General features: G+C 37.6%; 2 long non-coding RNA genes across 3 annotated transcripts in view; both read left to right on the forward strand.

Annotated features, from left to right (window-relative positions):
* LOC101883647 (uncharacterized) overlaps positions 1–21807 on the forward strand; it is a 713507-nt gene that overhangs the window by 198024 nt on the left and 493676 nt on the right. The gene's annotated exons all lie outside the window — the stretch shown is intronic.
* The window catches only part of LOC108179599 (uncharacterized), a gene marked incomplete at its 5' end in the record, with an annotated part of 86400 nt that continues 79981 nt past the window's right edge, over positions 15389–21807 (forward strand). The window contains 1 exon segment of the long non-coding RNA NR_170114.1: positions 15389–15600. This is a non-coding gene — a long non-coding RNA (uncharacterized LOC108179599).

The raw sequence follows: 21807 nt of genomic DNA on the forward strand, positions 1-21807 counted from the left end.
AAGGTAATTCAACGTTGATCCAACCATAGACCTGACGTTGATTCAACGTTGAATCACCGTTGAAATGCCGGCTGGGACTGTACTCTTACAGATTTAAGCCTTAGCTGGATACTTCACTTCACTTAGAGCTGTGTTAAACACTACATGGAGGGGAATTTTCAAAAACCCATAATATGGGCTCTTTAAAGGATTATTTAGTTCAAGTAATATCTGCTTACCCTGTGTTTGGTTTGGATGTACCACTTTTGTTATTGTGAAGAACATAAAAAATAAACGAGTTAACACATTTTAAGTCATCCTCCATTTATTTACATTTATACAAATGATATTTTTATTCAGGCACTGATGGAAAATTCATTTCTGGAGAAATGCATCATTTTGTTTACATAAGACAGGATGAAACATCAGCAAAAACACACTCATATACGCAGTGACAGAAACAAAGTTACAAAAATGAAAAGGATTTCTTTTTAAATAATGTATAAGCACAGAATGCATTTATACACCTGGGCTTTTAACTCTGATTGGCAACTACAGCTCTTCTACACTACAGTTGAACGCTGGTTTGTTTGACAGTTACAATCCTATGCTGTAATGCGACATCTTCACCTCACAAGGGAGTATCATGTTTATGGCTCTGTGCTTGTTATTAAGATTTTCTGTTTTTTTTTTTTACTGTTTGATACTTTAGAACAAGTGTGCCGCAAGCCTGCGTTTGAGTGAAGGTCTCGGCCGTTAGATCGCCCCCTGGGGGCTGGCTGCAGTACAAGTCATAAAGCCCGCCTCCTCCGTGTTAATGAAGGAGACTTGAGCCCAAATAAAAAAATTTATTACACTTGCAATAAAATGTCCCGAAAGATGGTTCTGGTCGATTAAGGCACTGGTTATTGTGCTGAAATAGGTGCAGATCTTCATTTTTGTAAACAGTTTGTTTTTAGCAGTAATTTAATGCTGGGCGTGTCATCGTGATTGACAGCGGTGATTGACAGTTTCTCAAAGCAGCGCGTCTGAGCTTCGGCAGAAGACTGAAGTGTTATTACTCGATTTCTGTGATATTGTACTATGACAAAATGAGTTCAGCAGTAAACTACAGTTTCTGACATACATGATCTGGTGGAACACTGTTTATTCGCTAAGGTCAGAGCTTTTTTCGGGCTTTATTAGTTTGCTAATACACGCCTAGCCACCCAGATAGCAAAATACACTGGGGCCAGTTCTTGCCTGCCGGAGACTTACCCCTCAGACTGACTACCTCTGCTGGACCTACTCCAGATGCGTCCGATTCCAGCCCGAGTCAATTGAGCCAGATGCGGCGGCCGAGCGAGCATGTGTAAATATCCTGTTGATATTTAGTAATCTTGCTGTATTTATCTTCTAAACGCACGATTGTTCCCGCATGGTAAATCGTTATGGTGTGTAGGCTATATTTTGGGTTCTGTTGATGGCTAATTAAAAATAAAAACCTTTCTAAAAATGTATGTGTTGTTTATATGTTATTGTTCATATTTTACAAGTGTTATTTCTACCCCTATGAAGATAACAAATACCAACAACAAATATAACAATAAGAGAATATATTATTTGTGCTGATATTCAGGCTAGAGTGTATAAAAGATCGTTTATTTCTGCAGTCCACCATGTATTGCTTTTATTAAAGTTTAACAGCTTACATCACACCGTTTTTAAACCGTATATTATTGTGTTTTTTTAATGTAAGTGCTTCTATAGAGTGGAGGAACTATGACGTCAATTTGTATGCAAAAACCCGGTAGCGAGCTAGCATTTTAGCACTTCCGGTTCCCTCGTCCCAAAGTCAATGGGTTTTTTGAATGGGGTTTCAGTAAAATCGCTTAAATAAGGTTTGTGGCTAACACCAACTTAAGATACTTTCACGTTTTGTTCTACGACATAAAACACATCAGTTACACCACACTCTTCAACTTTTAAATCGATTATGCTACTTTAAAAAGACGGTTGCAATCAAGTTGCTAAATGGGACTACAGGCGGTGTCGGGGACATTATACGTCATCTAACTGATCTGGTCTGGAGCGCAGCTCGCTTGTGTTGTGCGTTTGGATTTGTCTGTGATTTAAGTATTTTCATGAATAGTATTTTATAGTTTGTTGTATTATTCTAATTGAGAATTCAGATTGTGTGTAGATAATGCCTTCACTTGTAAAGACTGTCAGGACAGATTCATTTGTTGATCATTTATTTTAATTAAACGATATTATGAAGATACTGCTCACCAGTGCAGCCTGTCTCTCTCCTGCCCTCAGTAATGCAAACGTGTGAATAAATGTGTAAAAATACAGACATATTAACTGTCATTTTAACGTGATCAAGTGATTTCTCGTCTTTTTTTCCTCATCTGAACACATTTAACTGCAATATTTACACTCCTCCATAAAACGTTCAGCAGATGTGACTGTATGGGCTGCTTTTCGCTGTACTTCGTGACAAAAAAAGGAATATTGAATGTTGCTCTGTGTCCATGATGGAACTTTTAGGCATTTGATTGACTTGTTTCTCCTCACGCCTCATTTCTGTCGTCTGTTTAAGGTAAGCGGGTTGTGTGCACGCGAGCGATACACTTATTTAAATATGTCTCATAATAATACTATATAGGCACATTCATACACATTTTTAAAACTTTTAGAACAACCGCAAAGCAAAACAGATTTCCCACGTAAAAACGATCCAAAAGGCACAAAGGTCTATGTGTGTTTGCGTATTTATTAGTTTATAATATATAGCGTGGATTATAATATACAGAGAGATTAACTCTTTGTCATGGACAATATTTCTAAAAAATAAGCTTGATAAGTCGTCTGTAGCAGGGTGGGGCTGATGTTACTGACGAGCGCCCCGAAGGCTCTGTAGTCCGTTTATAGCCTAATGTTAGCTTTTCAAGTCTTGCGTTTGCATTTAAGATCAAAAAGTGCTCAAAGTTGTATATTCGTGTGACAATTATCTGGCTGAACAAAACGTGTAAGTGTAATGAACCGTGTTTGAACACAGAGCTTATTATTCGCAATCTTCGAAAACCCTATGGGAAAACCCTATAGGGATTTTCACGAGGGAACCAGTTTTATGCTAGCAGCCGATTAGCCTACAAAGTGACGTCATAGTTCCTCCACTCTATTTACATCAGTGAGCGTTTGTTATAGTGCAGACACCGGCAGTCGAGTGAGAAGTTCGGGGGGCGGGGTTGATTTTACATAAAGCGTTTGGTTGGAAGCTCGACTCCGCTCATTTTCGCGGCTCCTCCTCTGGCTCCATCAGACAGTCCTTCTGCGCATGTCAAGGCTCCAATTTCAGCAGTATTTTGCGACAGTTTGTGCCTGTCAAGCAGGCGTTTTGCCCTCAAGGCGTTCAATGGGAAAAGGGGCTGTCGCATCGTCCATATTTTTTACAGTCATTGCTTTAGAATCATGCTACAAAATCCATCAGACATCCTGTATTCTTCAAGTTCACACAGCTGCTGTCAGTTCTCCTCCAAAAGGTGGTTTACTTCTACACTTGTCCAAACACAATTTACATTCAGTTGGCCTCAGCTACCTCCTTAGTGTTGTGTGTCTCCTCAACAGTGTCTCTCACTAATTTCAACCTCAAATGTCTCCTTCTCTGCATGTTGTTCTTCCACATCTTCAGCTGACTGCAGTGTTGGTTTTCTTTCCCTCCTCTTAATCTGTCTTGCAGAGTGCAGTGTCTGTCTGTGTAGTTTCTGTGTGGCCCAGATGTAGTGATGCTGCTCAGTCTGGGTCAGTCTCCATCTCATATGCAGCTTGGCTGGCAATGACAAAGTTAGAAATGTATATACAGCAAAAATATTACACATAAAAAGAATAAGTAAAAAATAAATGTACTATAATGCTACATGCTTATGGAAATATGACATATTTGAGCATAAGAGACCTGAATTGAATTTTGAACTTTTAAGCATTAACTTAAATCCCAAAAAGAACATTTACTGATCTCGTTATCATCCAGTATATTTATGTTTTTTTCTACAGTGGAAAATAACAGTTTTTTTAGCTGCAGTTTCATGAAGCTACAGTCTGGAGGTTTAAAACATTTAATCGAATGATTTCAACAAAAAACTATATTTGTTTTCAGTAAAAGGACAGTAGAAAATGTACTTTTTGACAGGAGTTGAGTAAATCAGCAATTCTAAGTTGTAGTTAACTAATATGGAATCAGATAAGTCTCAAAAGAAACGTGAACTGTTCTTTCCTTTTTTAACCCTCCCATTCACCACTTCCTTGTGTGGCAAGCCTTTTTGTCTTTTTATTCATCTTGATATAAACATATAGCATTTTTGTTAGAAAGAATTTAATTGTTGATACTAAAAACACTGATTGTTGGTATCAACAATTACATTTAAGCTGGTAACAGCGTTAATTTCTATATATCAACAGTGTCATCATTTGGAAAAAAAATGTATTTTTTAACCTAACAGGCCCGGATTAAGAACTCAGGGGCCCCTGGGCACATTGTCTTGTAAGGCCACCTACCTGGCCGCACCTCTATAGTTGAATTAAAAAAATATAAATATTATAATACATTTTTAATAAAATGAATCTATTTAAGCTTTAAATAGATTTTAAAGACACTTTTTAATAGCTATTTAAGACACTTTATTTAAGAAGTGTCTTAAAAAAGATCTAGTAAAATATTATTTACTGTTATCATGGCAAAGATAAAATAAATCAGTTATTAGAGATGAGTTATTAAAACTATTATATTTAGAAATATGTTGAAAAAAAAAGTTATGTTCTCCGTTAAACATAAATTGAGGAAAAAATAAACAGGAGGGCTAACGATTCAGGGTGACTAATAATATATATATATATAATATAATATAAAAAAATAATATATATATATACACACACACACACATATATATATATATATTTATATATATATATATATATATATATATATATATATATATATATATATATATATATATATATATATATATACAAACTTATAAAGCATATTATTATTATACAGGAGGGCTAACGATTTAGGGGGGCTAATAATATATATATATATATATATATATATATATATATATATATATATATATATATATATATATATATATATATATATATATATATTTTTTTTTTTTTTTTTTAATGGTATTTTAATGTATAACTTTTACAAACTTATAAAGCATATTATTGGCATGGCATATAACACACAATGCCTCTCCAATCCAGTTCTATGAATCGGAGTCTTTCATAATACACACACTTATTAATGGTTTACTGTCTCTCTCCCTTTATTTTCTCCACTGTCCTCATGATGACGAGTAGGCAAACAGCATAGATCAACTTGATTATAAACCTAAAAGTATCCGAAATCACACACACTATACCTCTTCTCCTCTCCTGTCTCTCTCCTCTTCAGGGCCTTTCTCTCTCTCTTTCTTTTTTCTGTCGGTCTCTCTGACACGATAATTCCAGTCAGTGCTGCGCTGCCGTTAGCCTTTTCCGCCTGGTTAATGCTAGCTTACTCATCTAATGTTACCAAAACGTCTTCTTCTATATCCTCATTCTCCTGATCATGGGTCTGTTTAAAGAAGGTGTGTATGGAACATGCCTCGATAAAGATGCCTCCTCTCCTCTTTTTCTCTCGCGTTTGCTAAATCCACTTGTCCACTCATTTTTGATCTTTGACAACTACTACACAGTCCACTCAGTTAAGTGCGGGTTATTTCAGAACTGACATTTCGGTGCTTGGCAAATTAGAGCATTCTGTTTAGTTAAAGAAAGAAAGAAAGGAAGACAATTTAAATAAAATAGTTATATGTGAAAGCAATTTTTTTTCTTTTTTTTTTCGCTAAAAGGAAATATAGTTGTCTGAGCAATATAGTTTTTACAGAGAGGAAGGCACCTTTATTAAGATGTGCCATCTATTAAATGTTCTTCATACGGGGGAAGTAGGGCTAGTTGCAGCAAATGATGATGACGATCAGAGTTCGGAAGATTTTAGATAACATTGTAGATACAAATAAATTTTATTAAGATGTTGCTAACATTTAACACCAGGTGGAAAATAACTGTTCATAGAATATAATCACTAATAAGATGCTGTTACACATATGAAATAGGCTTAACATTATTAAATACCCATAAGGCACTTGTGACTTTGTCACATTTGCATTATTTTTAAAAAATTTTTCCTTCCTATTAAAAATAAATATATTTCCAATCTGATATGTAATGGGGAGAGAAAAAGTAGCACGAGTTCAGCAGATGGTGGATTCGAACTGGGTTGATGATCGATCGCGCCAAAAGATGTTGCTGTGTGCTGTACGAGGTATGGCACTCACGCTGTAATACTGTTCAGGCATTGATGGGCGAAAAAAGTGAATATAGCTTATTTCAACTAGGTGCGCTATTTGAACTTAGCCTAAAAAGACACTCCGAAATTCCTTTGAATACAAATGCGATTTTAAAGCACTTCATGGCACCTTTAATGAGTTGGTTCACCCAAAATTGAAAATTACGTTATTATTTACTGTTATTTCTAACCCCTGATTCCTTTGTTCCCTTTTGGAAGGAACTCTGATGTGAGGAACTCCAACATGTGTCTTGAATAAACAATTTTAGGAGATCGCAAGATGATCAATCACTCTGAAGAGTAAGAAAATGGGCCAATGAATGCCTAAGCTGGCAGAGTGCAGCTCCGCAAGCGATGCCAATTAAGTCTTATGAGATATAGGCAGCAGCTGTAGGAGAGAGCTTCAGATTATTCGCTCACAGAGTAGCTGAAGAGATTATCTGCTACGCTGATTTCCAGAGTTAAAGTCAGTGCTCCTGCATTCAGTGCGAGTGATCACATAAGCAGCAGTGGTCAAGCTGGGTGTTCTCCTGTCTAATGGCAATTTGACTGGGTGCCTAAAACAACAATTTTATATGAAAGAGCATATTCCCTAAAAGAACAACTTGGTCAAGCACCGCATCTTTTTAAAGACTTCATTCCGAGCATGCATTTCTGTGTGGTGGTTCCTCTCCTTGAATGATGGACACAGTCATTGCATCACATGTCTGGGGGTCCAGCATGTACAGATGGTGCTTGCGGACAGCTCATGCCCTCACTGTGAGGGCATGTCAGTTGCGCAACTGAGGTCACGGCTCACCCTTGCAAACAAGTGCGCCACCCCTATTGTTTCCACAAGTTGATAAACACTCAGCAGGCTGAAGGGGGGGTCTAATTTGTCACCTTTGGGCTTGCAAACCCCTTGCTCCTCCACAGTGCGCTCCTTAAAAGCTTCGAGCATGTGTGATGGTTCATCCTCTGGGAGGGCCGCACTCACGCTTGATGACACCAGGGACCAGTCATGTTCTAAAGATGGTTCAGACCTGTTTCCTCCCTCTGCGGTAGTAAGTGAGGTTTCGGACTTGGAATCGGACAGAATGGCCATGCTTACCCAGGCTGCTTCGATGGTAGGGCTTGAGGTGACTTCACTCACTTGGCCGTTCGTCTTCCACCCTCACCACCCTTAACGACAGAGTGGCCAGGGGGTATCTCTTGCATGAATGGCGCTATTGCGGTCAACCTCTGCAGGGCGAGTCCACTGTAGGCATTTGTGTAGGTTATTTGAGTCTCTCACAGCCAGAGCCTACACTGTTGCAGGCCAGGCTGTCTCTGCTCTGCAAGCTATGGCCACCTACCAGCGCTACCAAGTGCAGGCACTGGCGGAGCTGCACAAGGACAGTTCCTCCAAAGGCACTATGTATAAGCTCCCCACGGCGACTGATTATGCTCTTATGACCACCAAGTCAGCCACTTTTGCCCTGGGGAGGACCATGGCACACTAGTGGTCCAGCAACGCCATCTCTGGCTGAACCTGGCTGATATGCACAGCATTGAGAAGGCTCACCTTCCTAACATGCCCATATTCCAGGCTGGCCTGTTCAGTGAGAGAGTTCATCAAGGAGTTCTCGACAGTGAAGGAGCAGTCAAAGATGATGGGTCAGGTCATTTACCAGAGGACTCGTACAACTGCTCCTCCCACAGGCCCATCCACTTCTACAGCTCCTCGCAAGGGGCATCTACCTGCAGTTTCAAGACCTACTTTGTGTTTGCAGTCCATTTCACCAGCTAAGCGACAGCACTAAGCCCCCCGCAGGCAGCAGATGTGCCTGCATCAGGGCGCTGTTAGGTCCTGTAAATGGACCACAAAGCAACCGTAAGAAGAGGGGACCGCCTGGAGAAGAGGGGACCTGCTGAAGGGCCGGGGAAAATCCCTGACCAACATCCAGCTGTTGGCTAACTGGCTGGTAGCACCCAAATTGTCAAAAAAAAAAGAGCAGAATTTCCTGTCTTAGGGTGTGCAAGCCCGAGCACTGCCAGTCTGGGACATGCTGCCTTCCAGGTCACAGTGCAGGTGCACTTTGCCAAAGGCTTTATAGGTGTCAGTGGTTGGGCCCCTTTCTTTCAGTTCTCCAGCCTTGGGATGCACTGCTTCCCAGGGTTAGCATTCCCATCCCGGGCTCCCCTCTGCTGGTGCGACAACGATTGTGCTGATGATGCCATTGGCATTGGCTCTGCCAACTTGGTTAGCGCTGCCTGGCCTGTCACAGTGGCTCATTTGGACAACCAGACTCAGCTATGCGATTAAATTCAACAAATGACCCCCCAAGTTCACGAGCATGTATTTCACAAAAGTCAATCCTGTGTCTGCCCCTGTCTTGTGCGAGGAGATTGCTGTCCTTCTGGCGAAGGATGCAATCAAGCCGTTTCCTCTAGCCGAGATGAAGGGCGGGTTTTTACAGCCCATACTTCATCATGCACTAAAAGAGAGGTGGGTTACGAACAATTTTAGATCTGCGCATCCTGAACTGTTATCTGCACAAGATGCCATTCAAGATGCTTAATTAAAAGCACATCCTGCAGTGCATTCATCCTCAGTATTGGTTTTGCAGCAATAGACTTAAAGGGCACATATTTTCATATCTCCATCCTTCCATGCCACCGGCCATTTCTCCGATTTGTGTTCGAGGGATGAGCATAACAGTGCAAAGTTCCCAAAGTCCAGGTTTTCCCAAACTTGCAGAGGCTGCCCTTTGTTACCAATTCTGTTCATAATTTTTATGGACAATTTTTTATTTTTTCAGCTGGTCAGATTAGGCTGAACTAAAATTGACCAAGGTTAAACAGCTGTTGGCAAGCAGCCCTTCCTTGGTATTATTTTACCCTAGTTTGCACACCACAGATGTCTCTGATTTTGGCCCAAGTTACATACTGTCCCAAGTCCCAAGTCCCAAGTACTGTAGCCTTTGGATCATGCACCCTGTCGGCTGCTGAGCGCAAATACGCTACTACCGTTGATTTGTGGCAGTGTTTTCCCTTCCATTATATTAAGGCTTTCCCCGCCCCCCTTGATGTCAAGTTAATGTTATTTTCTATATAGCGCCAGATCACAACTTCTTTTAATAAACAAGCTAAATAGCCTGATGTAATATCTTATTTAAACAACAGCATGTCATTTCTGTCTCTACATGGTCGCACGATTACTAATTTCTGCTCTCTGAATCGCACATAGTGGAGTTTACACAGCCACTCTCTACTGTATGGGAATGAGAGTGCGTGCGCCACACCTGACATGACCAAAGATGCATGTGCGCTCCTGTATATTTTGCATAGCCTACTGCAGCCACAACACAGGTAAATGATGTGTGAGGGCCAGAGCGATCGATGCTTGTTTTGAGCTGCTGTGACGTGAGCAGAGCGATCGCCGCTATCTTGTGTTTCATCCAATCTTATGACCTCTCCCGGATAAGTCTCCCGCAAATTTATACCGTCTCCGTGATCCCCAAAAAGAGTTAAAATACCCGGAAATAATGGCGAAGCAAGTAAAGGAGCAAAAGAACTGATCGCGAGAGGCACTCTCTTAGATTAAATGAATGGAGTAGTAAAGATATGGCAAATCCTTCTTTCCCTCTCTCATTGAGTGATCTGCTGTCAGTAGTTAGAAATGAGCAATATTTGAATGGTCTTGCATGTATTTAAGCCTTTTTACATATAACAACAAGTTCTGTGTTTTTGACAATATTGCAAAGTTACTAAAAGCTGGCTGGAATTATTAGTTAAATAAAACTTTATTTGTTTTTTAACATGCACATTTAATAATATAACTTCTTGTAATATACTTATTGCAATAAACAGTGTATAGGCCTATTTTTTTATATAAATTTTTATATAAATATTCTATTTATAGGTGTGCATTTTAATTCTTATGCATTTAAACATACGCTCTAAACTTGTTCTTGATTGAGACATGTTGAGCTCTTCTTTCATCATTTTGATGTTTCCAAATGGCAATATTTTTAATTTAATTAAATAAATTAATTAATTCATTAATTTTCTTTTCTGAATCTGAATCTGTTGGCCGACTGGACTTCATGTAGCAAGTTAGTCTGCACGTCTCATGTCAATTAATTGTGATGTTATCGTCCAGGTTTCAATGCTGTTTCCTTGGATCATTAGGATGATGTAGACAAGGATTTTGTTGCTTTCTGTCTTTTAGATGAGACGTTAAACCAAGGTCCTGACTCTTTGTGGTCATTAAAAATCCTTGTTCTTCGAAAAAGAGTAGGGGTTTCACCCCGCGGCATCCACCCCGATGTCTAGAGTGTCTAGAAAAGAGCTATATAAATGTAAGAAATTATTATTATTTTCTGTTCATCCTCTGTATCTCCATATCTACTGCAGATGTTGTGGATAAAGTCGTACCATTTGAAACCGATTGCAGGTTTGCTATTACATTGACGGATTATTAAAGAAAATGGCCTGAAGTATCATTTATTCGCACCATAACTACAGATTCCATGATTACATTTCTGTCATCCATATTCAGTCGCTATGGCAATCCATTGAGCAAAGTTACCAATAATGGTGTTCAGTTTGTGTCTGTTTTGTGTCCTTTGCAGCTTTTCTTGAAAAAGGAATAAACACCACCATCATTCCTCTCTAAACTACCCAGCAGCTAATGGTGCCGTAGAGACGTTTAACCGTGTTCTCAAACACACCATACATATGGCATTCCAACAGCGTCAACCATGGTAAAATGTTGTGACTGATTTTCTACAGGTGTACCGTGCTACTCCTCACGCTGCCACTGTACCTCAACTTTTCAGCTACTTTGGCAGGCAAATGCACACAAGGTTGTCTATTCTGCCATCTCCTACTGCATGCTTGAGTGTTGATGTATCTTTCAAAGAGTCACAAGGATGCAAAACAAAATGAAACTTTACACTAATGCAAAGCATGGTGCACAAATTCCTTGATTTCAGGAGGGAGATAAAGTGAGAGTTTAAAACCATCTGCATGTACCAAAGAGACACCAGCCTTTCTCGGATCTCCTCACAAAAAAAAAAAAAAAAAAAATGGGGATGGGTACATACATGCTTAGTGATGGTAAAACTTGGAATGCTTCCAATCTCACTGCGCTTCCATGCACAACAGCAACTCCTGTTGACAACACTGATCTTAGTCAAACTACTCACACCTAATCGTACTGTTCAAAAACCTCACTTGTACTACAGTAGGTTACTTAGAGTTGGGTGTGTTGTTTTACTGAGTTTATGCTGCTTATGTTACTAAACTGTGTTAGCTTGACTTCTTAAGTTTCTAATACTACCGAACTATTAAAATCTGTATCTCTGCTGTTAAGGAAAAAAAGACAAACAGTGTTTCATATTACAGAGTTAAAGTTGGTTAAATTACTTAGTTGATTGTGTTTCTGATTAGTAACTGATAATGAGCACGTATTGCTTAGGTACCCCACAAGCTGTTTTAAATAGGGGAAAATGTTGTGTTATATGTAACTCAGCGCTGTGACTTATGTTGAAATGAAAATATTTAAATGTAAAGGACTGGAGAGACGAAAGTGAAGTGAGTGAAATAAATAAAACGCTGAACACCGCAATTCCTGTCTCATCTGATTTAATGTTTAAGCTAATACCACACCCTATAAATATTCAAGTATGTTCTACCTCTGATATTTCAATTTTCAACATCCATACCTTTCAACCCAGTGCCCCTCTTAAATTGGGACAGATTAAGGCCGAGCTAGTCATTGCACTCTCTTTATCTCCTAACTAGGGAAATAACAGAAGTTTAAAATTGTGAAGAAATATTTTTAAAAAAATAATGCTGTAATAATGCTTTTTGTTCAACAACAGAATAAAAATAAACTGATGACCACATCTTCCTGTTTACGTAAGCAAAAGTTTGCATTCACTGAGCTGCTCTTTAATTTAGCAGGAAGCCTTAACTGAACAGACTATTACAGATGCATAGCCACAACATATATCTTTTAACAATATGCATTTTATTCTGTCAGTTTATCTGTCTTTGCCATAAAATACTGTTATAAGCCTTTTTACATGGTTGCTAAAGAAACAGTAATTTAAAAAAAGGTTCAAGAGACTCCCCAAATTGTTATATATACAGTTGAAGTCAGAATTAGTAGCCCCCTGAATTATTAGCCCCCTGTTTATTTTTTCCCCCAATTTCTGTTTAACGGAGCTGGGGAGTATTTTTTCAACACATTTCTCAACATAATAATTTTAATAACTAATTTCTAATAACTTATTTATTTTATCTTTGCCATGATGACAGTAAATAATATTTGACTAGATATGTTTCAAGACACTTCTACAGCTTGACATTTAAAGGCTTCAGTTAATTAGATTGGGGTAATTAGGCAAGTTCTTGTATATTGATATTTTGTTTTGTGGACAATCGAAAAAACAGATAGCTTAAAGGGGAAAATAATTTTGACCTTAAAATGTCAAATATATATTTATTTCTGAAGAATTAAAGTTGCTACTTAAATAATCATTATGAAGGGTGTGTCAGTGTGTCAACTTTGTCAGAAAAGCATTTTTAAAAAGGTAGGAATAAAACAAAATCATTGTCTTCAAATGAAAATCGACTTACCTTGTCAACTTGTATGGACCATCTTTAGCTGCACTGGCGTCCAATTTAGAAAGGTTTAAATATTTTTTAAAGAGAATGTCAATAAGATATTGGGAAGTTATCCCAAGGTGTCTGACCCTTTGACCCTTTGAAAGTACCTGTATGTGGTCTGACATCTGTAACGAAAGATATGTGATACAAATATAAAGGCCATAACATCCTGCACAAAGAGAGTGCAACATTGCCTGTTGGAACTTCATTTGTCTAGCTGTAGAATGACTAAAAAGAATGTTTATAGTTCAACAGTCTGAGTTTGTTAGGATCTGTTGGTGCAATGTGAATTGGTGTTAAATACAAGATGATGTTTTAATGTGGGTTGGTAATTGGTGGTTAAAAACTGCTTTGTGTAATTTGGCTACTCGTTTTTCAGTATTCTTAAAAATATATTCTTTTGTGGTCAGCAGAAGAAATAAACTCAGTTTTAAAACAAGTGGATAGTGAGAAAATTAAGACATAACTTTTATTTTTGGATAAATTATCCATTTAAACTTTAAAATATATCTATTTTAGTGTGCCACAACATTAATACTCAGTATTTGAAGTGTTGTTGTTTTGTTTTAATCAACACTGATTACAAAGCCTGCCTGTTCTTCAAAAGGTTTTGGTTTGACAGCTGCTTTACTACTTACTCATTTATAAAGATTCTTTAGGCATTCTGTGTCAGATATTCAACTGCTGATATGTCAAATATGAAAATGAGTTATGATTCACTTATTATATTATATAAGAGTTGCTATGTCAGGAAATCGTATGTTACTCATTCAGCTTCATGTTACTCATTTTCATGCAAACCGTGTGGCTTTTATCTGTATAACATTCAATGAAACAAGACAAAATTAAACTTTTCTTTGTTGCTTTACTGTCAAACAGCCACTTATTATGTGGACATAAACAGATTTTGACAACTCGATGGTTTTAATTTAGCTGCAAATCCGCATTCTGTCATTCAGCTTCATGTATCTCATTCATCATAATTCGCACACTTCACTGAGACACCCAAAAATACATTTACTTGTTTACTATGTAATGTTACTATTGTTTTAATTGTTAAACTATCATAAATCATTGGGCGTTTCAATAATTAGATGTATGTCAATGTAATCATGAGGTTTTAGCCTTGTGGTAGTATTTAAATATTGTCATTATCCTCAGGGCTAAAGCATTGCCATGTAAAAGAGTTTATGCAAACTTTTTAAGTACCATAAGAAAAATGAAAAGCCTTTGAAGTCCAACAAAGCCTTAATCAATAAAATAATTTACTGTTTAATCAATTCACTGTTAGAAAATGCACAACACGTGACTGTTTCCTTTGTGCTTACGCTGTGTCCGTGTGCTTGTCTAGAGACAGGCAGGAAAGTACCTTATCTGCAGAGGGGGAGGGTAACCAAAAAAGAAATTACAGGTCTGCTCTAATAGGATCGTAGGACAGAAACAGTGTTTGTATTTCTGATCATTACTAAAGAGTAGATTTGAGTGGTGGGTAAGGAAGAGAAATTTACACAATGCATCAGAGTTGCCTTTTGTGTTGGCTATTTTCACAAAGAGTCCACAAAGAAAACTGCCAATTGCTGTCAATCAAGGCCTAATTAACTTACTGTACCCTATATAAAGTGGTAGTTCAGTAAAACTGTGTTTCACACATAGGGATTCACAGAAAATGTAGCTGTGTGTCTTGTAAATTTGGTGTGTGACCCTACTTTGCTGCTAGAGAATATGGCCTGGGATGATAGAAGTAACCTTGCTTTTAGACTCGGGTATTCTGATATTTATTGTTTCCCTCAGTGTAATTTAAAATCTGTGTGACTTTAATGCTTGAATATGGTTTGGTTTTTTCTATAAAAGAAAAAAAAAGCATATGTTTGTAATAACATGACAGTGACTATAAAAAGAAGAACCGCTTTTGGAAGTCCCGTTGCTTTAGGCACATATTTTACGTATCTGTGACGTATGTTTGTCATCTATGCTGTCAAGTCATTTGTACAGATATTTATCATTGGCATTACCTATTGTCATTTAAAAAAACTTCTTTTCCACAATCCACCTGTAAAACAACATGGAATTTTTTCATTTCACAAAATGTTCTTTGTAGTACAAAAATGTCATTAAGAAATAATGTGTATATAGCATTGTTTATTTTTGGTACCTTTTATCAGATGATCAAGAGTGATAATATTATTAGGTGTTGTTAAAAAAGCAAACTATAATCAAATAATTTAGGGCTTTAAAGGTAATGAAGGAACTCTATTCACCTTTTTTTTTGATAAGTTTCAAAATTAATCAACAAATATGTGTGTAATTGGTGAACAATTACTACAGTTTTCGGTCTAGCTACATATTATATTGAATTACAACCTAACGTTCTCTGTTGATTCATGTTTTATAGCTGTGACTGCAGAGCTGGACTTTGAGGCCTGGCTTGAGCTTGAATTTCACCCTCTATGCAACTGCTGAATAAGACAAGCCTGCAAATGGACATGCACAAGAAACAAGAAGAAATCATCTTTATTTCATCTATATTCTGCACTATGGATCTGTATTCTGTTTGCATAACGAAAACTGTGGACTGTAATTGTCTGAAAATGAATGGCAGCTTGGTAAGACTTTTTTTTTTTATTTGACTTGACAAATGTGTGTATTTAAAAATTACAACTAATTAACATAACTAACGCTGTATGCAGGGATGTATCAGTGGATGTATCAATTGTTTATAGGTTATAAATGCAAAAGTACAAAATACCTGCTATTTTTATTTTGAAAACTGTCATCATTGTTTATGGGTAATAAATATTTGCAGCCACCACTGTAAAAAATCTTTATAAACTCAACTTGAGGCAAGTATGCAGCAAATGCAGCTAAAATGCATATGGTCCACTGAATACTATATAATTTTTTATATCGTAGCTTTTAATAAAAGCCCAATGTAGCAGATATCTGTGATTTATTGTGCAATAAACTTAGCCATTGTTACTGTAGTTTCTAGATATATACTTATTTCCTCCTCCACCGGCAGCCATGTTTGTCTGTGCCTGCTCGTCTCTATGGCCAGCTGGTGTCCGCTGAGTCTGTATCTGCTCAGGGAGTTCCTCACACCATTGTCTGTCACAGTGTGAAGATAGTCTGCCAGAGTATATTGTCTCTTCAGGGCCAGATAACACTGCATTTTGCTTTGCTGTTGTGTTTGAGTTTCCCAGTTGTGTGTGTAGCTGTTCTTGATCTGGTGTGTGATGTGAGTCAGTGGCAGGAGTGTGTTTAGCTTCTCAGGAGATGTATCAGAGACACTGAAGCTCTGGGCCAGCTGGGAGAGTGGGTCTGCTCTTCTGCTCAGCTCTCTGTCTTGCAGGGCTTTATAGTGGTATGAGTCCAAGGTCGCTGAGTTTTAAGTGTATTTAAGTGTATCTTTGTAATGAGAGGGTATTTGCCTAATTCTGCCCTGCATGCATTGTTTGTTGTGTACCGGTGGACGTGTAGAATGAGCTCTGTGTACAGGGTTGCTATTGGGTGTTTGTCCCATTTGGCCAGTGTGAATGTGTGTTGTGTTCCCTGGGGTCTGGCTCTTTTTTGGAAGGTGATGATTTTGGTTTTGTTCAGGTTGACAATCAGGGCCCACTTCTGGCAGTACTGGTCCAGCAGCTGCAGATTCTGCTAAAGGCCCTGTTCGGTGGGCGATAGCAGCAGCAGGTCATCTGCGTACAGAAAGCATTTGATCTGAGAGTCGTGGAGATCGAGACCCGGAGCGGAGGATCACTCCAGACTGAGCGCCAGCTCGTTTATGTAGATGTTGAATAGTGTTGGGCTCAGGCAGCAGCCTTGTCTCACTCCACGCTCCTGGGAAAGATATTTTTATTCTTTTTGTGCTAATTTTGATGCCACATTTGCTTTCGGTGTACATTGATTTAATAAGGTCATAGGTTTTTCCTCCTATACCGCTTACGATCAGCTTCTAAAGTAACCCTTGGTGCCAAATTGAGTCGAATGCTTTTTTAAAGTCAATAAAGCATGCGTATATTTTACCTTTATTCTGGACAGTGTGTTTTCAATAAGTGAGTGTAGTGTATAAATGTGGTCGGATGTGTGGTATTTTGGTAGAAATCCAATTTGACTTCTGCTTAAGAAATTATGTGTCGTGATGAAGTCCAGCAGTCAGGCATTTATTAAACTACAGAATAACTTTCCCAGGTTGTCAATCACTTAGGGAGAAAAACATGACAGTTGGCTGAGCGTTTTATGGGCCGATCAGATCATAAGAAGATGATCAGCCCGGCCCAAAAAGTACGTCAGCCCAGCAGGAAACTGCCTGGTCTGCCAGATGTCCCGCCAATCTGCCCCTGGCCACAACAGGAAAAAAAACCTGCAACTGCGTTAATTGCATTCATTTCTTGTAACGTGTTAACGCATGCGAATAATTTGAAATAATTAATGCGTAAAAAAATAATACTTTTGACAGCACTAATATATATATATATATATATATATATATATATATATATATATATATATCTCCCTCAGTCATTTTTCAATCAAGCGAGTTTCTCATGTCAGCCCAATAATTGTTTGGCGACGTCACCAACGAGAGCGAGAGGTGGCAGTAACGCATCAAAAAATTTGTTGTCGACCACCGTAAAACAGGAAAAAGAACAAATTGTTATTCTCACCATAATATGGATTTACTTTCGTCGGCTAGACACCGTATTTACAGCTCAGTGAATGTCAGTGCCGTCACTTATTGATCCGCGATCGGTAAATGTAGCTTTTTGGGTGCTACTTGCTTAAAATAGCTTCGCTACTGTAAAGCTATTTGATTTAGAAAGTAATGATGCTACCACAACGCTACTGAGAAATGTAGTTAAGCTAGAAGTGTCACTACTTGTACTGCTCAACACTGTGTGGTGGCAATGCATCTAATGTAGACATTTCCTCATTACTGATAGCCAAAGCTGTTTCAGTAACCGAAGAGGTCTCCGGTGCGCAGAACTGCACAATAGGTGGTTGGCGCTGACGAGCAGTACTCATAGACTGTAAAATATATGAACGTAGTATCCGTGACGTCACCCATAGGTTTCTGAAGAGCGCAAAAGAAGCCACAAGTAGGAGTGCATTACAGCTCTAAATATAAATATAAACGATAAATGATCTTAAATAAAACAAATACATGTATAGAGATGGTATATAAGTATATAACTTTACTCACATGGGAAACGGAGGCCACGTGAATGGTTTGTGAGCACAATTAAGTTCACTCAGCATGCCATGCCATCTAATAATTGTAGGAAACAAGTCCAAAAGGCAGTTGAGTGTGTAAAGCCACATAAAACAACACAGAAATACGATAAATATGCCGAGTTCAGTGGCTAAACTGCAGGATTCAGCTGAGGTGACGTGACGGCGACCAGCGAGACCTAGCTGTCACTCAAGTGGCCACTCCCTTAATTATGCAAACTTAATATAACTTAATATAAAGGAAACGGATGAGTTAAAAAAAAAATTCACCCCCCTCACAGTTGTCATGAAGGGTAATATTACCTGTATTAACCAAAATCTTTTTTTGTACCAGGCTGTAAACACCTTTTTTTCTGCGGTAAAGTTGGCCATTCTAACAGTGGCCTCAATTGAAATTTGCTCTATTTTGGAGCCAGGAGCGGCCACGACTAGCGGAATTTCGGATGAATTGCAGTTTTAGTTACTTCCGTATTGGCTTCCTGAGGGAGAGCGGGAGGTTGCCGCTTGGCAGTACTACACATAATATGTTTGGCACCCCTCATATGGGAGTCCAGGGCCCTAACACCCTAACACCACGCTAGCTTAAAAGATTTCCAGCATCAACAGCAGTAGGCGTCGCAGTCATTTACCTCACTTCCAGTAACCATAGTAACGGGTGCGCACGATTTTGCACTTTCTGCTATGACGTGGAGCGTGAGGTGCACATATCATTATGCTGCAAGAATTTTTAATTAGCTTACATTAGTAACAGTTAATTTTGTTACAGTATGAACTTAATCCTAAGAAAGGTAAAATAAATGAATAAACTAAGACCTTTGTAATGAATTCCAAGACTTCGTATAATAATTCAAGGCTATTAAGGTCTTAATTTGAGATTATCAAATTTAAGACTTTTTCAACGCTTTTAAGACCCCGCGGGTACTCTGATAAAGACAATGTTTTCACCTAGAAATAAAAATTCTGTCATCATTCACTCACTTGTTCCAAATTAGTTAGGCTTTTTTCTCTCTTTTTTTTTTTTTTCTGTTCTGAACACAAAAGAAGATATTTATTGGAATGTTTAAAACCTGTAAAAATTGTCATCCATAGTAGGAATTAAACCCTTTGGAAGTCAATGGCTACATGTTTTCTACATCTTAAAACAAACAAACAACTCATTATACAAAGGAAATTTTGTTTAGGAAAATGAATTTTGTGCCAGAAAACAGAAATCCTGTGGTGTGATCAGCCACAGGGTTAATTTAGTTCACTTTGCCCCTTCAGCCCATTTCCTGTTGCACATGAGGTGACTCATGAGGTGATGTTATAAAGTGATGTGATTGGCCAATCTATGGTGTTGTTGCTGTTGTTGTTTTTTATTTCTTTTACTGTGAGAAATATAAAGTGTGCATAGAGAACATTTCAAATTTTTTAGCATATATATTTTAGCATATGCTCTCTAACATTGCTTGAATGATTGCATCATGAAGTATTCACATGGGGTTATACAGCATAACACTGTCATGAACACTGCCATTAACAATAGATTTTTACAGTAAGCTGGTGTTTTGTTGCTCCTGGTTACACGTAGATAAATTTAGAACATTCATTTCCTGTAAGTCAGAGTCGCAGATTTGTCAGCAGTTTTTGTGGCAAATATACCATTCTTTTAACTTGTTAGCTGTTGCTGGCCTACATATTCTTAACCTTACAATTAGGTTTTATTAGTTATTGTTAGTTAATGTAATTAATAGCATGAATTACTAATGAACAAATTTGTAAAGCATTTATTTATCACTTCATCATTTACTAATTTAATATACAAATTGAATTACTATTTTAATGCATTATTAAAATCCAAACATTACGTTAACATTAGTAATGCGCTGTGAGGTAACATAAACAACAAGGAACAATTTAATTTCCATGAATTAATGTTAACAAAGATAAATACTGTAATAAATGTATTATTCATTGTTTGTTCATGTCAGTAAATACATGTACTAATACTTTCTCATTGTAAAGTGTTACCCTTAACCTGGGCTCTAATGTTGACAAATTATATGTTGATTTAAATAATATTTATTCTAAATTCATGCCGTATAACAGGTCACATTCCTAGTCTGATCACGCTGTCTTTTTCTGTGTGTTTATTTACGTCACGAGCACACGTGAATGTTTTGTTTTGATCTGTCACCTTGTGTACACCTAAGTCATCCATCCCTCTTGTTACCCAATCTTTCTATTTACATGATTGATTTCGCTCACCTGCACTCCTTGATTCTCTCAAGCCTGCATTTGTGTCTGTTTAATGTTCCTGACAATAACCGTGGAAATTGTTCTTTAAATGTTTTAATGAACTCCACACCTTAATGAGCACTGTCACATTTATAGATAAAAAAATATGTTTCTGTAGATATTGAAATTCAATCTTTTATTTTTTTTACCTAATCATGACAGGTCACATATCAACTAAAATGTCAGATAGTTGTCACAATCTCCAGCGATCATAACTCCATAGATCGCTGGATCTCACTCACAATAACTTATGGACTACAATTCTGCCATTTCTGGACTACATATTCATACATGCACTTCGCCCAGACACACGTCTCCTCATCTAGTCACTCACACCACCTGAGGACTGATTGCACACAATATTTAAGCTAAACGCTCACTCTTTCAGTTTGCCGAGTCTTGTTTATCTGTAGATGACATTACAACGCGTTATTCCTTGTCCTGTTTCCCCGTGTTTTACCTAGCCTTGTATTCTAGTTCTCCCTGCCTGCCACCTGCCTTTTGACCTCTCGCCTGTTTACTGATTACGATTCTGGACTGTCTCCATATACCTGTTTGCACCAGTGTTGACCATTGCTTGCCTGACCTCTGATTAAACCTGCATTTGGATCCTACCTTCAGTTGTTTGTGTCACTCCCCGTGGTTACAATAGTAGTATGATTGTCGATCTCTTCAATGCATTCTGTTGTAGAAGTCAATTTGTCACAGTAATAGATGGATTTGTGACAAAACATACAAACTGGATGTTATTCATGGAATATTGCCTAAACCATATTTGGTTTTATAACAATTTTAGATTTCAAATTTAAATAATTTATTAAATATATATAGTTTATATAATATAAAAATGTACATTGTAAAACAAGGAATCATTATTGTCATTTTGAATGTCATTTTTAAATATTAAGTTTAAAAAATTGCCCACCCCCCACCACCACCCCATTTAAAAATATTGTAGTAAACTACAGTATATCAGTATCAATGTGTGAATAAATAAAAAAGAAAAAGAAATAAAAAAGAAATTTACAGGAAAATAAAAAAGTAAACAAATCTTCATGCCAAATACACTTTGAATACTAAAAGGTACATACTAACTTATAGGGTTTGAGTTAAATAATCAGGTTTTACAGTGTACTTAAGTAAACCTTGCTCAAATGACTGAAAACAAGTACAAGAATAAAAGAACAAAATCTCTGAGAATCTGACACCTTGTACTTCAAAGCTGGCTATAGTTCTAGAAAAAAAAAAAAACTGTCACAGGCTTTCTAGTGGTATAAAGTGTAACAAATATTCTTTTGGTCTTTCAG

This window comes from Danio rerio, chromosome 16 (assembly GCF_052040795.2).
Source record: "Danio rerio strain M-AB ecotype USA chromosome 16, GRCz13ab, whole genome shotgun sequence".
Classification (NCBI taxonomy): Eukaryota; Metazoa; Chordata; class Actinopteri; order Cypriniformes; family Danionidae; genus Danio; species Danio rerio.